At 38.9% G+C, this 6,518-nt stretch overlaps 1 long non-coding RNA gene across 1 annotated transcript; it reads left to right on the top strand.

Moving 5' to 3' along the window:
• The first annotated feature begins 5,320 nt into the window (after positions 1-5,320).
• LOC140581507 (uncharacterized) lies at positions 5,321-5,766 on the top strand. Its single transcript, XR_011984596.1, has 2 exons — positions 5,321-5,407; positions 5,524-5,766. It is a non-coding gene; the product is annotated as an uncharacterized lncRNA (long non-coding RNA).
• Positions 5,767-6,518: the final 752 nt, after the last annotated feature.

Genomic DNA, 6,518 nt, shown 5'->3' with positions numbered 1-6,518 from the left:
CTACACATAGGTGAAAGTGACATTCAGAAATTTTATATGGTTTGATTACTAAAGTGTTAGTTCTTTGGAGTGACACTTTTTCTCAAAGTCAGTGGTCTTCACAATGAATATTGATGAGATAGGTGTCCTCACACCTGTAGTAGTTTGCATACTGTCAATGGCCCATCAGTCTGGAATGTCACTGCACCCCACACCCATCACTTTGGAAAGGCAGTTTGAAACGCAAGAAAAGTAGCAACAATAAAATCCCTTTCACAGTTTATTGATAGATGGAATGAAAAATGAAAAACTGTGACTATATAAATATAGAAAGCGATAAATATGATGCAGTGACTATTATTGACGCTCTGGGGACGAGGGCATCATCGACCGCGTATCTTTCTCGTGTATTTCAGTTTATATCTCGCTGAAATCATTATGTAGAATCATGAAAAAAACACTGACTAAATCCGTTATCTGTCTTCTTTTCAAAACTTCCATTGTCAGAAGTATTAAAGTTTTTAAAATTAGGTTAAATAGGCAAAAAAGCAAATCGTGTCATCTCTCTTTGTTTTACTTGCGTCGGGAGCGTGTAGGACCGCTCTCAGCGGAAGATCGCTATTCACGTTCTAAATACGCTGCGTTTGAATCGGCGACCACGTGATTGCAGGCACACAGGCTTAGCCCACTGAGCTATGAACACAGGTATGAGCTTCGCTGCTGAAAGTGGCAACACTGGCGCAAAGCTTCAGCGGCAGAGACGTATCCGTGTGCTATATTGTAGCCGATCAGTGTAAACACTACCCAGACATGTGCTCTTGTTTATTTCGGTCACAATGGGCGTATTCACATATTTCTTTACCCAATACTAACTGTCGGATTATCATGTTATTATCATGCGAATAGCGCGATTTGCAAGTGGGTGGGCGATCAGAGCCGCTTCGAGACGCAGACGCTTAAGTCAGTCACTCTTGTTCTTTCAATTCGTATCACGAAGCTGTAAAAATATATTTAGTTTCTACCTATATATATTTGAAAAGTAGACCGTCCAAGGTTTCTGAGAGTATTTTTAAAATGTGTATATGACAAAAACTCGCGGAGTTATTTAAACGGTTTTGCGAAATTTCTGTCAGATCCCGCCGGCGGGATCGCCGGTCCCAAGGGGTTAACAGAGATTAACAGAAAAGCTGTATTTCTGCTGTTGGACAACTTTAATCAATGGCAACGTCCACTTCTTTCTCTGACCTATAAAGAAGCAAAAACAAACGATATATCATGGTTATTCATCTTACGGTCCTCGAGGTTTGAGCACTGCTCGTTTTCCAGCTTTCTTTTACCTGTCGGTCAGGTGTGAAGCCTCTGACAAATTATAATCAGTAATTATTAAGCAACTACCTGGGAGAACTGAAAACACGGCCTGGATTTGGTATCAAGGTCCACAGTTGAAGAACCCTGCCATATATCATCAGCGACAACCAGCACAACACTAAAGAAATGGTAGTACTCCTTAAATATTTTAGATGTTAAGTTAAGGTCATTTACTATGAACTGCATCATCAATGACCAGTCATCTTAAGTGTACATAATTACATCAGTGATATTACGATCATCTGACGACACCTTTACAGTTCTGAACGAAACCTTAATCACCAAACCTTATATCAACAAACTATATAGTAAGCTTCATAAGTACTTACCACAAGTAATGCCGAATAGTTTAAGATAGAAATTTGATATGTCTCCTGTATTTCTACTATTTGCAATGTCACACGATGTGAATCCAGAGAGTTCCAAGCAGCCTAACAGTGAGCGAGACCTTTTATACAGCCCTACCTGCTCTGCTGATTTACACAGACTAGCCGCAATGAATGATCTTAGTTTATAAAATCAATTATTTTATGCATATTTAAATGTCCCCTTGCAGCAAAAAACATGATAGTTATTTTTAAAGCAATTTATTATATATTATTTAATTAATTGCACATGGAAAACTAAAGCCAGAAGTTTTAAATAAATATGTAAAAAACATTAGACATAAAAGCAGTAAAAGGTTATATGTGCTTTCACTGTGTCAAATATAAAGTAAAATGCCTTTTAAACCATGCTTCTAGGTGTCTCCTGTGTGTACTTATAACTGTTTAAAGACATTAAAAATGTTTTTTGTAAAGCTTAAACTAAGACTTCAGCTATGCCACGGGCCGGCCGTGAGACCACCAGACACTAAACGGTTAATAAAAACTGTCCCGTGTGGTGTAGACCCTCCAAATTCGGGTCACTGGTGCAGACCACCATACCGCATTAGTGTTACAAATTTCAGACCTCTAACTATAACCAAACTGCAGTAATGAGCTTTTATCTAAGAAAGTCCCGTCAGAGCTTCGGCAGCCTTTCGGTATGGGATAGAGGGCCTAAACCCGTACCCCCATTTTTTGGCCCAGATGAGGCGAAATATCAAATTGTGCTCCTCCCATATAAAGGGGGCATTATTCTAATGGACATGTATGGCGGGACTTCGCGCCGCCGATGTCCGGTGTCGGTTGATCTTTGATCCGTCCTCCTACGTTGCTCCTCTGCCGAGATATCTGCTAATTGGCTCTAATATGGAGAGCACCCATAGGGCGCAAAGTTGGTCTCTGATGTGGGGAAACCGCTTCTCTGGGCGTCACGGGGGCATAATTTACAAGGACGTGTATGGAGAGACTTCGGCGGAAGGACTCGTAGTTTCTGGTGAACTTTGACCCATCGTCCTACGTCGCTCCTCCGTAGAGCCATTGCCTAATTGATGCCGATTGAAAATCAATAAAATCACAAGTGCTTAGCGATTATGGTTCCACGATCGCACTGAGCTGTCCCGATCGGTCCGCACGTCAGAACGATCACCTGCTAGTTTCAAATCAAGGAGGCATAATTTTAATGGACATGTATTCAGGGGCGCTGCTAAGGATTTTGGGCCCCATGAAAAGAATCTTGACAGGGCCCCCAACACAGCTGAGAATTTTATTGGGGGCTTCTCTGGGCCCCCTCTCAGTCATGGGTCCCGAGAATCGTCATCGTTTACCCCCCCTTTACAGTGCCCCTGCATGTATTTGTACAGTACACTGTCTAGTCTCAGAAACACTTTAGGTCATCTTCCTAGATCACTCCTACGTGAAGTTATGGCCTGTCAAAGGCAGCCATTGACTTAACATTGCCTACCTATTAAAATTTAAAAATTTACTGCGGGACATTGAAAAGAGCTACAGTCATCAAACTCGGCAGAGTCGTTCCTGCAGGTATCTAGTTTTGTCGTACTGAAATTCAGACCTCTAGCTCGTACGGCTTGGCCGTGACCCCCTCGTATGTTCGTCTGAGAAATGCAGTCGATCATCTGATTAAAGATCTCTTGTTTCAGCAGATGAAAAACGGTCTACTTTTAAATTAAGGAGACATAATTTTAAAGGATATGTATAGGTGAAAATGATGCTCAGTCTGTCTAGTTTCAGGAACACTTTGAACCATCTTCCTAGCTTCTGTGGTCGTGCAGTTACGCTCCCTTAAGTTAGTTTGAGGCCTACATTGCATGGCTGCCTTTGCACTGGACCTGCCGACCTTAGCAAATTCAAGAGGTCACTGCAGGCCTTTCGTAAAGGTCACAGTCATAAAACTCGGCAAACTTCTTCCTGAACTGGTCTAGTTTATGCATGCCAAATCAGAGGTCTAGCTCAAACGGGTCGGCCGTGACGCCCCCTAATGTTAGTTTGAGGCCTAGCACTTTGATTGCCTACCTTGCCTACCATGTTTTTTAAGTGTAAGTAAGGAACTGCATAGTGGGTTCTTCATCTTCCATAACGGTCAAATTGTTAGGCTTATTTCCGTATTTTTGTCATCAGACTTCTTAACACTTAGCATTTCTGGCATTTACAATTAACAAATACAGTTACGGTTACCCTAATGAACAATTGCATTAGTTGTACTTAGCAAAGCCGATTACGATTAGCATAATGAACAAATCAGTAACTACTTGGCAAATGCAATTATGGTTAGCATAATTAACAATTACGGAACTTGTACTTAGCAAAGACGATTACGGTTAGCATAATGAACAATTGCGGAACTTGTACTTAGCAAAGACGATTAGGGTTAGCATAATGAACAATTGCGAAAGTTGTACTTAGCAAATTTATAGACCTAAGTCACGTGACTAGGTGGTTCAGTATAAAAGTCTTGGTACTTCTTTACGTGCTCACAACCACGTCGGAAAGCTGGCTGCCAATATCAGTATTATAAGCATTATTTTGGTAAGTAATGCAAAACCTCTCTGTAGTAGCATTTAATCTTCTACAGCAATATTTAAGCCATCTCACTGTTTTTCTCATAGTGAAACGCTTAGTCTATAATGTTTAAATGCGAACGACACACTGCACCAGTCTAATACGGTGACTGAGAAATGTGTGATAGGCTAATGAAGATTAGAAATGTGCAGGGGCGTATGCATGTGATTACATTTGACTTAAAATCAAGTCTATTGATGTTTTTACAATGCTTGCAAACTTATTTATGGTTCTTGATGACATTTAATAAAGTTATGAAGCTTCACGCTAGATGACATAATTACGGAAATGCTATAACAATTTCAGCAATGCTATTAAGCTTTAAGCTAGATCACGTAATTATGGAAATGCTATAATGTAATTATGGCAATGCCATGAAGCTTGACGGTAGATGATGTAATTACGGAAATGCTATAACACAATTATGGCAATGCTATGAAGCTTCACGCTACATAGCGCAATTACGGAAAGGGTCTGTTGTCAAACAGTCATTCTAAGAGACTTTATGGTGGCTTGACTACTTCTGTATTGTCATATATGGCAATTGATGATAGAAAAGCTTAACTTTAATCTATTACAGGATAATAATCGTCATCATGTCAAAAATGTCCCGTAAAACTGACAAACCCAGAGATGAAGATCCGAAATGCAAAACTGAAGAGACTGAAGTAAGTAACAACAATTTATTGTCATCGATATATACATAGGTCAAACTAAAAACATACATGATTAAAGTTCTCGTCAACCATCAAAGTACCTTAATAATATCTGCGAGATTATGAAAAGGCAAGCTGGTGAGGCATTGCATCAATAAATACATAAACAAATCAATTTATATGCTGTTACTAAACATATGTTTGTCCTGATTCATTGAATGCAGTATCTGAAAGTTTTAAATCTATCCTGGCTGAAATTGAAGACTTGAATCGTGCAATCGATGAGGACACTGAGAACAATTTAATTAGATTTGTTGTTGAAAATTAAAAACATTAAACTGATTAAATACTTATCTTTCAGATCTGCCAATTTGTGAAAGACGATCCTCCCCTGCTACAGGCGATGAAACAGTTAAAGACCAGTCTGCTTGATGTCAGCGATGCTGTGAAGAATTTCCTAAAGTAAGCTGCATCAAAACGTTGAAAAAGCTAATGTGCTACTGCCACTACTATTATTTTACTGTTATGGTTGCCGTCGCTGGTGATTGATGTTTGTCTGCTGTCTGTCTAAATTTCAGGCCTGAGCATGCAACTGTGCCAACTGCTCGACTCCCTGCAAGTCAAAATTAATCAAGATGTAAAGAAAATTTGCTCAGTTTCATCATTGTCTTAATTTTTCATTTTTAATATTGGTCACTAGACAAGTGTTATTGTCTTGCCAATTAGCAATGTTAAAGTTTATAAACCGCACCTTAATGATTATGAACTGCATCTTTCATGATCATTTTGTTTTTGTTGCGATAAAAGTTACTTCAGTCTCATGACAGTCTGACTTCTTCATTTTACATAGTGGTCACTAGACAAGTGATATTGTCTTACCAGTTACTAATCTTAAAGTTTAAGATTACTAGTCATCTTAACGGTTCAGAACTACATGTTAACGATTCAGAAAAGCATCATCAATGATCTGACATATTAACAATTGGAAATTACATTGGTGATAATCAGAACCACAGCATTACAATCCAGAAAAGCTTCATCGATGATCAGTCATCTTAATGGTTCAGAATTACAACATAGATATTATGAATGTCAGCCTGCACCTTAAAGGATCTGAACCTTATGATAATTCAGAACAGCATCATCAATGATCTGACATATTAACAGTTGTAAATTACATTATATTACCAAAAAACACTTTACAACATCCCCACCGAAAACCAACAGTAAAGCAGCCATAGGTACACATGTAGCAGGGTGTGCTGGATATCTTGATAGATTGAGGAGTCCAGGCAGCACACCCTGGGAACAGTATGGGAAATAAAATGTATAAGCACAGTAGTGGTTCATGTCGACTAGTGAAATAGCAAAGTCAGACATTAAGCTTCTTAATAGTTAGTAATTGTTATGGTTAGATAAAGATTTTTTTCTATACTGGCAGTGGCAGTAATAATCACCTATTAACATAATTACTGTTAATGATTACAAAATTGCTAGTAGTACATATGTAATTGTTAATATATTGCCAAGGGGCAGGGAAAGCCACAATTACACATAATTAGGAAATGATTTA

The sequence above is a fragment of the Paramormyrops kingsleyae genome, chromosome 21 (genome assembly GCF_048594095.1).
Source record: "Paramormyrops kingsleyae isolate MSU_618 chromosome 21, PKINGS_0.4, whole genome shotgun sequence".
Classification (NCBI taxonomy): domain Eukaryota; kingdom Metazoa; phylum Chordata; class Actinopteri; order Osteoglossiformes; family Mormyridae; genus Paramormyrops; species Paramormyrops kingsleyae.
Note: the sequence above shows the minus strand (reverse complement) of the source record. Positions and strands in the feature narration are given on the sequence as shown.